The following is an 11,239-nucleotide window of genomic DNA, read 5'->3' as shown; positions in this document are numbered from 1 at the left end:
AGGCTGAGGCTGGAGGATCGCTTGAGCCCAGGAGTTCTGGGCTGCAGTGCGCTATGCCGATCGGGTGTCCGCACTAAGTTCGGCATCAATATGGTGACCCTCCGGGAGCGGGGGACCACCAGGTTGCCTAAGGAGGGGTGAACCGGCCCAGGTCGGAAACGGAAGCAGGTCAAAACTCCCGTGCTGATCAGTAGTGGGATCGCGCCTGTGAATAGCCACTGTACTCCAGCCTGGGCAACATAGCGAGACCCCGTCTCTTTTGGAAACTTCTGAATTTCTAAAGCCCTATATTCTCATAAACAATCTTTGTTTGCCTTTTTCCAAACATTTTACATTTTTATACGTTTTACCTATTCATCAGTTCACTAATGTGTTCGTTAAAAATAGACGAACTGTAACTGGTGTTCATTACTGGCTCTCTCATCTCACTATTTTACGTTTCTCTCCTATTTTATGTCTCCTTTACAGTTAAAAATTCACCAGGTAATTTAGGATACTCTAGGAATTGTAGCCGCCTCATCGCTGACCCCTGCCGGAACATGGTCAAAATGCCTCTGCGGAAAGCTGTTATCACCCTCAGAGCCAGCAGGGGATGCTCGTTTTCGCACGACCTGTTGGAGAAAATGGCTGTCCGGTACCATCGCAAAAAACGCACCTCCGAGTCCCGATTCCAAAGTTCTTCCCGCAGGGGTCCAGTTTGCGACTGTTGCTACCGCAGCTTCGCTTGCCTGACTCGGCCTTCCCTGTCCACCTCCTGCCACGGGATACTTTCATTCACCACTGTCCTGTTCTTTTTACTTTTAAATGTTGCAGGTGGAAAATCTGGCTTTCATCCTATACTTTACTCTGCCGGTTTACAGATAGGGCTGGCTCCCCTACCCCCATGCCGGGGAACCCATATACTCCCCCCTTGTAAGGGAAAACGCAACCTAAGAAAAGCCCGGACGTCCCTGTGATAGCTGAGGGGATCTGCAGTGTGGCCTAATCCTATCACCCTGTCTCTCACCTTAATTCTCAGACTGCCAGGAGCTAATCTTAGAGATGGAATTGAAAGGCCCTCGGTGGGGCTGCGTCCCAACATCTCAGTGCCATCCACTGAGCTTCGTAGAGCAAGTATTGCATCTTTGCTGTTTTTTAGAAGAAAGAAGGGAATAAGTATGAAAGAAGAGAATCTTTCCAGTTGTCAGAAGTTTTTGGTAGTCTGTGATCGTAATTTTATCGTTATGAAAGAACTATCTTAGAGTGTTCCCTTTTAAATTGAGGCATTTTAGGGGCAGTGGAAATGAACTGATCAAGCTTTCACATCAGTCTTAGTATAAATCCGATAATCTATGGGGAATTTAAAGACTAAACACAGATTTTCCACACCTTCTAAAATGAAGAGGAGAGGGGACAGTGTAGCAAGCTTTTCATAAAGCTAATTGTATTTAATTTTCTTTAAGTGATTCATTTCATTTGAACAAACATAACTATTAGAAAAAGCCCTTCTTGAGTTGAACAGAATTCTGCTGCCTTTTGCTTCTGGGTCTGCACTCTGCAGCTATGTGGAATAAGTCTTATTCCAATTATTCAGGACAACTTTTTAAGAATTTAAAAGTCACCTCCAAATGAATGCATTTTCATTAAATATTACTATACAGAGATGCTTTTTTACTTTTTAAATCTTTATCCCATTTCATAAAAAGAAATTGGAGCAAAATACTTTTGACATGTCTCATTTGTTTTTCACTAAATAGATCCCTGAATTTGATGCAGAATGTAATTACAAGGATTCTTCTAAGAGGAAGGCAGGAGGGTCAGAGTCAGAGAAGATGTGGCCTGGAAGCAGAGATTGGCATCATTCAGAGTCACCAACCAAGGAATGCAGACAGCATCTGAAAGCTGGAAAAGGCAAGGAAACAGACTGGCCCCCAAAGCCTCCAGAACAAATGCAACCCTGCTGATCTACTGGGGACTTCTGACGTTCAGAGCTGCAAGGTAATACATCTGTCTGTGCTGCTTAAGGCAGTGAATTTGCAGTAATTTGTAATAGCAGCAACAGAAAACAAGTATTTAAAAAAAAAAGAAGAGTGTCAAGGTTAGTGTGTACCTGAAAAAAAATCCTGAAATCAGAAAGGAATCATGCCAGCAACTAGCTTCTTTAAAATGCTTGTACATTTTTTCCCCACTTTTCATATTAAACAAGTTTTCAGGGTCCATCTTTTTCTCGTGTGTGTGTGTGTGTGTGTGTGTGTGTGTGTCTTTCTTTAAAGTATAGCATTTTAGCAATTCATCCATGTATTCATCTATCCATCCATCCACTGATTTATCCATCTATCCTTTAAAAAATGTTTATGTGCCAAATATTTACCAGATCTTATGCCAACAATAGATAATCAGAAATAATATAGACAAGCCATTGTCTTTGTAGAGCTTTGGGAGGTAAGGGGCAACAGTCATTTAAATATGGGCCATGTAAGGTAAGGGATGTCATGATCCCTGCCAAGTATATCTAATTTATTAGCCTGCCTGAATGCCTGAAATAGCCAATACCAAAAACTCTCTCCTGGGCAAAACATGGTTTTCAAAAGGCCATTGTTATAAATGCACTTTGCTTGGCTTTTACTCGACACCACCATTACTGAATACCTGTTTTAACCATCCACTCAATACGTGGTTATACTTTACAATTCCCTATGACATCCATGAAACAACTTCAATATATCACAAAGTTGACCATACTTCTTTTTTTTTAAGAACTTTGTGTTAACAGTGAGATATTTTAGACATACAGCAACTTTAAAGTTGGGTGTTTTCAAACCTACTAAGCCTTATCCTTTACGTGTCTCCTTTTAGTATTTTGCTTTGGAGGATCTTTCCCATCCCAGGAACATATAAATGATGACATTAATGTTTAGGACTCTTTTATCTTTAGAGTATACACATCCACCCCTGATTAAAAAATAATGCTTAGGAGTTCCCGTCGTGGCGCAGTGGTTAACGAATCCGACTAGGAACCATGAGGTTGTGGGTTCGATCCCTGCCCTTGCTCAGTGTGTTAAGGATCCGGCGTTGCCGTGAGCTGTGGTGTAGGTTGCAGACGCGGCTCGGATCCCGCGTTGCTGTGGCTCTGGCGTAGGCGGGTGGCTACAGCTCCGATTCAACCCCTAGCCTGGGAACCTCCATATGGCCCAAGAAATAGCAACAACAACAACAACAAAAAAAAAAAGACAAAAAAAAAATAATAATGCTCAGTCTTCCAACAAAAATGCAGTTTTTTCTTCTTAACTCTGCTTTATTATTATTATTATTATTTTGTCTTTTTGCCTTTTCTAGGGCCGCTCCTGCGGCAAATGGAGGTTCCCAGGCTAGGGGTCTAATTGGAGCTGTAGCCGCCTGTAGCCGCCGGTCTACACCAGAGCCACAGCATCGCGGGATCTGAGCCGCGTCTGTGAGCTACACCACAGCTCACAGCAACACTGGATCCTTAACCCACTGAGCAAGGGCAGGAATTGAACCTGCAACTTCATGGTTCCTAGTCAGATTCGTTAACCACTGTGCCACGACGGGAACTCCACTTTATTATTAATATTAGAACACTTACTTTCTTAAAACATTTTTTGCTTAAATTTGCTTATTGTTTATGTTATCTATAGTGTATACTATAGGTGGAATGTTTATGCTCTCTCAAAATTCCATATGTTGAAACCAATCCCTAATGTGATAGTATTTGGAGGTTGTGTGTTTGAAGGTGATATGGTTATGGAGGTGAAGTCCTCATAAATGAGATTAAGTGCTCTTATAAAAGAAGCCCTAGAGCACTTTTTTGCCCCTTCTACCACATGAAGTCTCAGCAAGAAGACAGCTGTCTATGAACCAGGCTGCAGGCCTCCCTTCATCAGACATCAGATCTGTTAGCATCCTGATTTTGGACTTTTCAGTCTCCAGAACTGTGAAAAATAAATGTTCATTACTTAAGCCATCCAGACTATGGTATTTTTGTTATAGCAGCCTGAAGGGACTAAGAAAGTATACAACAAACTACTTCAAAACTTCATGGTTTGAAATAACTGTTTTATTATATCTCATTATTTTGAGAATCAGGAATTTTGGCAAGGCTCTGCTGGACAGTTCTTCTGCTCCAGGATATATTGATTGGGGTCACTTGGTGGTGTTCAGCTGATGGCTGGTCTAATCTGGAAGGTTCAAGATGCCTGGTGCCTTGACAGGCTTGGCTCTAAAGCTGCATTCAGTCAGGCCCATCTCCCTCTCCATGTAGTCTTAAGTCCTCTCTGCAGCATGTTGTGAGATTTCTTACATAGTGATTCAGGCTTCAAGGGACCAAGTTGGAAGCTACCAGGCCTTTTAAAGATTAGAGCCAGAAATAGCATAGCATCACTTCTGCCTGCTATGCTTTGTTAGACCAGATGCAGGTCAGCCTAGATTTAAAGGTATGGAGAGAACAGAACCTACTCTTTGGGTGTCAAAGAGTCTATGACCATTTTGAATCCTCATCACATGTATCTGCTACCTTTTAAACTTTTGTGAGATATGTCATACATATGAAAGACAAAATGTAATGTTAAATTTAAAGTATTTATAAAGTGAACAAATATATAACTAGTACTTAGCAATATAACTTACAAGCATCCTAGAAGCCCATACCCAAATACCCTACCTGCTTAGACATAACCACTATTCTAACTTTGTAACATTATCTTATTGTTCCTTATGATGTTACCATCTATGTATGCATCCCTAAATAGCTATTCTTTCTTTGAACAATGTTGACTTCTAGGAAGTTCTTGATTGTATTAAGACTTTGTTTCCCTGAAATATTCTCTCATTAGTATAACCATAGGCCTAACGTTTACAGATAACAAATCAAACATTTCAACCCATCAGCACCTCAGCCATTACTTGCATTGCATGGTTGCAGTCTCATTTCAAACATTTCAACCCATCAGCACCTCAGCCATTACTTGCATTGCATGGTTGCAGTCTCATTTCACCTTTCTGTTTGTCCACTTTGTGTATTTTTCTTAGAAAGTATGATCCCCAGTACAGAACATAATATTCTATCCCTGGTTATCATCTAAGCATAGGATTGCTGGAATATGTTATCTCTCACTCTAGATCCCAAACTTCTATTGGTAAAGCCAAATAACACTGATGCCAAATAAAACTGATGCTGAGTTTATAAGTGACTAAAACACTAATATGAAATTATGACTGAGGCTCAATTTAATGGCTATTGAATAAACAATAAATTAGTAAAAAAAAACTTGTAAAAATCTGGCACATGGTAGACTGGAATATGGTGGAGGAGGGAACTCTGAGGCTCTGTTCATCCCTCTCAGAAGTGATGAATAAGCTGGTGAAAACTGTCAGAATCAACTTTTTCAGAACTCTCAAATCTAATTATAAAAACTTTAAACAACAGAGAAATGCTCAATAAAGAAAAAACTGAAGAACCAGAGCTCTAGGGCATTTTAATTTGCTCTGTTACCATTCCCTCAGGTTACTGCCAAGCTGAGACATCAGTTCACATTCCTGGTGCAAGGGGCTGGTAGCAGAAGGAGCAGCACAGACATAATTCCCAATGAATTGCAGTTGTCCGATGGCTCCCTAAAGGACTGACTTAAGTTTGTCCTTGTTATTTTTTTAATTGAAGTATAGTTGAGTTACAATGTTGTGTTAGTTTCTGATGTACAGCAAAGTGATTCAGTTACATATGTATGAAATATATGTGTGTGTATGTGTACACACATATACATTCATGTACAGGTATATATTCTTTATCATATTCCTTTCCATTATGGTTTATTGAAAGATATTGAATATAATTCCCTGTGCTATACAGTAGGACTTTGTTGTTATCTGTCTTATATACAGTAGTTTGTATCTGCTAATCCCAAACTCCTAATTTATTCTTCCCCTATCCCCTTTCCCCTTTGGTAGCTATAAGTTTGTTTTCTTCATCTGTGAGTCTGTTTCTGTTTCATTAAGTTCATTTGTGTCATATTTTAGATTCTATATATAAGTAATATCATATGGTATGTGTCTTTCCCTTTCTGACTTAACTTCACTTGGTGTGATAATCTCTAGGTCTGTCCATGTTGCTGCAAATGGCATTATTTCATTCTTTTTCATGGCTGAATAATATCTCATTATATGTATATGTACTACATCTTCTTTATCCATTCATCCGTCAGTGGACATTTAGGTCATTTCCATGTCTTGACTATTGTGAATAATGCTGCCATGAACATCAGGGTGAATATATCTTTTTGAATTATGGTTTCCTCTGGATATATGCCTAGGAGTGGGATTGCTGAATCATCTGAGTTTGCCTTTGTTTTGATGGCACAGGAGTTTCTCCATGGCTGGAAAGGCTTCATGTGGGTGGCATTTGTTGAAAGCATGTAAAGGCAAATCTATTAGCTGCTGCTGCCTGGGGCAAGAGCAGTTGGTGCAAGAAATAGATCAAAAAGAATGGGAAGAAAGAAGCTGGGGAAGGAGTTATATGGGGGAATAAAGGCTATGAAAAGCTCTGTCATATTCCAGGTATTCTAGACACTCATGCACATGCCAGGGCAGGATACAAGCTCAGAAAAGACCTGAAAAGACCCAAAGTTCTCACCTCAGACTGACCTTCAGGATCCCAGCAAGAAGGAAGTGAAGGGTAAGACAGTTGTAAATTGTCATGCTATGTGTGGAAGTGTGCCCCAGTGTAGCCCAATATGCAAAGTCTGGGAGAATTGTTTTGTTTGGTTGGTTGGTGGATTCTAGCCTTTAAGGAAATCTCTCTGAAACCATTAGTGGGTCATGTTAATCCAATGAAACAGAGATTTCGGTGGCCACAAACAACAGTGAATAAAGACTTAAAATGAGTTCAAGAGGGAGAGGATTCTGGCACATTGGTAGAATAGAGAGCATCAGGAAACTGTCTCCCCATCAGGACAACAATTGCATTGGCAGGATCTATCTGCTGTAACTATTTTGGAACTCTGGAGTCCATTGAAGGCTTACAACTTCCACTTAAAGGACAGTAAAACGCAGTTAATTTCTGTCCATTTCAGCTGTTATCATAATAGTAGCTACCAATCCCCCATTCCTAGCTCCATGACAGGTAGATGGATTCCCCCAAGCTCGGAATGGGTGATCAGTAGCTACTATTATGATAAGAGCTGAAATTGCATACAGCTTTTGGAAGCCAGAGTGGGCAGAAAGGATTTTTTTTTTTTTTTTTTTTTTACGAATCAAAAGTTTTATTGTAGGAATATTTCTGCAGTGTTCAATGGCCATAGAAAATTGAAATAGACTGTAAATAATTATTCGTCAGGAAAAAAATCCCTGAGAGAAATCAACAAAATCAAATTCTGGAAACATAAAAGAAAATGGACCCTGTTTCTGAAATATTGAGCATCTATGCTTTGATTGCTGATTACTGCTTCTGGTCACAGAGGTACAAAGAAGCAGGTGGCAAGTTGTTATACCTCCTACCATTGTTGGAAGCCTCTGCCCTTTCCAGCGGAAGTAACTTTCAGGGTATTAAAAGGACTAACAGGAGTTCCCTTGTGGCACAGTGGGTTAAGGATCTGGCATTGGATCTTCAGTGGCGTGGAGTCACTGCTGTGGTACAGGTTTGATCCCCAGCCCAGGAATTTTTGGATGCTGCTCGTGCAGGCAAAAAAATAAAATAAAATAAAATAAAATTTTAAAAGGAAAAGCACCCTTTTTTAATCTCCCTTAATTTTTTTCTTTTTCTTCTTTTGGGAACCAGACATTAAGACTTGGACACTCTAAAGCAACACTATATACAGAAAATTAGAAATTTCTGCTTCAAATGATTTGAGTAGACATTTCTCCGAAGAGGACATTCAAATGGCTAAGAAGCACATGAAAGTCTGCTCAACTTTGTTCATCATTAGGAAAATGGAAATCAAAACTACATGAGAAAACTTCACTACTATTAAAAAAAACAGAAAATAAGTGTTGGTGAGGATGTAGAGAAACTGGAACACTTGTGTTCTACTTTTGGAAATGTGCAATGGTACAGCTGTTGTGAAAAACAATATGGTAGTTCCTCAAAACATTAAAAATAGAATTACTATGTGATCCAGCCATTTCACTTCTGGGTATATTCCCCAAAGAATTTAAAATATATAGCTTAAATATATTATATAAGAATTTATATACATATAGCTTTTTAAGGCCACGCTTGTGGCATATGGAAGTTTCTGGGCTAGGGGTTGAATTGGAGCAGCAGCTTCCAGCCAACACCACAGCCACAGGAGCATGGGATCTGAGCTATGTCTGCAACCTACACCACAGCCCACTGCAACGCCAGATCCTTAACCCACCCAAGCCAGGGATCGAACTCACATCCTCATGGATAGTAGTCGGGTTCTTAACTGCTGAGCCACAATGAGAATTCCCTGAAGATATATTTTTATATCCATGTTCATAGCAACATTATTCATGATAGCTAAAATGTGGAAGCAATTCAAGTGTCCATTGATGGATGAATGGAAAAGCAAAATGTGGTATATACATGCCATGGAGTATAATTTAGCCTTAAAAATGAAGGAAATTCTGGCATTTGCTACAGCATGAATGACCCTTAAGAATATTATGCTAAGTGATATAAGTCTAACACAAAAAGATAAATATATGATTCCACTTATATGAGATCCTCAGAAAAGTCATAATCTTAGAGACAGACAGTAGAAGGGAGGTGGCTGGGGGCTGTGGGAAGGGAAAATTAGGAGGTTTTTTTTTTAATGATTATAGAGTTTCAGGTCTACCAGATGAAAGGAACTATGGAGATGGGTGATAGTGATGGTTGTACAGTATTATAAATGAATTTAATACCACTAAACAGTACACTTAATAATAAATAGGGTGGCAAATGTTTTATGATGTGTAAATTACACACAAAAAAAAGTTGGAAAAAAATTAGTTTGGAAAACAAAGTGTGTTTAGTTCATTATACAGACAACAACTACATTAAAATAATGTTTGGCCAAATATCTAGACACCATGACCTAGCCAAGTTGACACATAAAATTCATAATTGACCTTGTCAACTACAGCTTTTCTTAAACCATACCAAATTTCCAAATAAAGACAATAACAAGGTCATATTTTTTAAAAAATTGCTTGAGGTACAGTTGATTTACAATACCATGCTGGTTTCAGTTATACAGTACAGCGATTCAGTTTTATATATATTATATATTATTTTTCAGAATATTTCCCATTATAGGTTATTACAAAATGTTGAGTATATCCTGGTGCTGTACAGTAGCTCCTTGTTGGTTATCTACTTTATATATAGTGGTTTGTATATGTTAATCCCATATACATATCCCCTTTTCCCTTTGGTAACATGATGTCGTACTTGTGCCTAACATGATGCAATCATCCTGTGTAGAACCACAAATGCACTAACCCTTTTCACAGAAAAGGATGAAAAGTCCTTGGGGGATGTTGGCTCTTCTCTTTGATATCCTATAACCTAATCACCATGTTGTAAAAATAACAATACTTAAATACTATGATGTAAAATCATTATATCTTATATTACATGGTAAGGAATAAGAGATGGAAGAAAATAACAATATTTACAGGATATATACATATCAAAATACCCACACCCATACACACACAAACATATAACACAATAAGAAAGAAATACTCATGACGATTACAGCCCTTATTTCTGTAACTGATCATGTGATTGTATCTGGTATTTACTACAACCTTCTTTTACTACCCAATGCATTTCCCCTTAGCCTTCAGTAATCACCTCAACTGGTCTTCATTCTTTAACTAGAAGAGGTACCCAAACCTTCATTCCTGAATGGTCTGAGCCATTAGTACTTCTACCTGAATTAGGTTGTTGTAGTTTTCCATTAACTTTAATCTCAGGGCAAGGAAATACTAAGAGACGCCCTAAGGGATCCACTATATTCCTGGCACACTCTTCCTTACCTCTACTGAGGAGTAGCAGTTAAATTTCTCCAGTCAGCATAGTAACTCCCTTCTTTGCTTTGATTCAGAGGCATGAGGAGCCCAGAGTGACCAGGCAGCAGTCTAAACTTTTAGTTCAGTGGAATCAATATTGTGTCTCCTGGAAGAAGCATTTTGCTCTTTAGAACTGGGACCTCTAGGCCAGCAGATCACAAGACCATGAGGGATAGAAGCAAAATTTTTGCTAGTGAGTTACTAGGAATAATAGTGAGTGGTGCTGCTCCCATTTCCTGGACTCATGAATATTAGCTATGGGAGAAATAGACCATATGTTTGACACTGAGCCAGAGCATAAACAACCTCCTGGAGAACCTTGCTTCAGCCCTGCAAAGTATTGACACCTAGCCATGTTGTAACTGAATCTTTGAAAGGGCATTTCATCAGTCTTTCAAACCAGCTGCTTCAGGATGATGGAAGAAATGGTAAAACTAGTGAAATCCATGAGTACAAGCCAATTGCTGCACTTCGTTTGTTGTAATGTGAGTTCCTTGATCAGAAGAAATGCTGTGTGAAGTACCATGACAGTGGGAGAGCCATTCTGTAAGTCCATGGATGGTAGTTTTGGCAGAAGCATTGTGTTCAGGGTAGAAAATCTGCATCCAAAATCTCTGTCTATTACAGTAACAACAAAACCTGGCCCCTTCCATGATAGAAGTGGTCCAGTGTAATCAATGCTACCAGGTAGCTGGCTGATCACCGTGGGGAAGGGTGCCATATCTAGAACTCAGTGTTGGTCTCTGCTGGTGGCTGACTGGGCACTTAGCACCAGGTGTAGCTGCGTCTGCCTTGATGAGTGAAAGTCACTCATGTATGTTGCTGAGCCCATACATATACTCCATCCCTGCCACCTTGGCCACTTTGTTCATGAACCCTTTGGATGATGACAGAGGTGTCTGGGGAAGGGGGCTGGCTAGTACCCACAGGATAAGTTGGTCATACTAGCCTCTTGATTGTTAAATTCCTCTGCTTAGATAACTCTTTAGTGAGCATTCATGGGGGACAATTAATACCTTCAAATTCTTCACCCATTCTGAGAAGTCTGTCCACATACTTGTCCCTTAGATTTCATCATCATCAATTTTCAAGTTATGTTCCTTCTAGGTCTCTAGCCATTCAGGTAATCCATTGGACACAGCCCATGATTCAATATATAATTACAAGGCTAGTAATTTACCCTTCCATGCAAAATGAACAGCCAGGTACATGGCTCAAAGATCTGCCC

The 11,239-nt window shown here is 39.5% G+C and overlaps 1 long non-coding RNA gene across 1 annotated transcript; it reads left to right on the top strand.

The window, feature by feature from the left end:
* Positions 1-1,688: 1,688 nt before the first annotated feature.
* On the top strand, positions 1,689-7,942 carry LOC125119795 (uncharacterized). The gene is made up of 3 exons (XR_007133169.1): positions 1,689-1,977; positions 6,547-6,664; positions 7,766-7,942. It is a non-coding gene; the product is annotated as an uncharacterized LOC125119795 (long non-coding RNA).
* The last annotated feature ends 3,297 nt before the right edge of the window (positions 7,943-11,239 follow it).

The sequence above is a fragment of the Phacochoerus africanus genome, chromosome 2 (assembly GCF_016906955.1).
Source record: "Phacochoerus africanus isolate WHEZ1 chromosome 2, ROS_Pafr_v1, whole genome shotgun sequence".
NCBI lineage: Eukaryota > Metazoa > Chordata > Mammalia > Artiodactyla > Suidae > Phacochoerus > Phacochoerus africanus.
The sequence above is the reverse complement of the archived record's forward strand: the minus strand, read 5'-3'. Positions and strand labels throughout refer to the sequence as shown.